The sequence below is a fragment of the Octopus bimaculoides genome, chromosome 8 (genome assembly GCF_001194135.2).
Source record: "Octopus bimaculoides isolate UCB-OBI-ISO-001 chromosome 8, ASM119413v2, whole genome shotgun sequence".
NCBI lineage: Eukaryota > Metazoa > Mollusca > Cephalopoda > Octopoda > Octopodidae > Octopus > Octopus bimaculoides.
In genome coordinates this window covers 84,421,410-84,421,801 of record NC_068988.1, presented here as the reverse complement: position 1 = coordinate 84,421,801, position 392 = coordinate 84,421,410, and positions in this window count along the sequence as shown.

Below are 392 nucleotides of genomic sequence, written 5' to 3'. Positions count from 1 at the left end.
ATCACCCATCATTATCATCACCCATCATTATCATCACCCATCATTATCATCACCCATCATTATCATCACCCATCATTATCATCACCCATCATTATCATCACCCATCATTATCATCACCCATCATTATCATCACCCTTTTCTAGTTTTCATACCGGCATAGGGTGGACAAAACTCCTTAAGGTAGTATTCCAAATTCCCTTCCTAATGTTAACTCTTGTTTTCATACAAGGTGCTTTCTTCTGCTAAGCTTCTCAAGTCAAACTGCTGAGCTGTGGAACATAAACAAACACCACTGTTACCCAAGTGATGTCAATGTCACAAAATGCATAGGAAAACACACACACACACACACACACACACACACACACACACGCACACACACACGCACACAC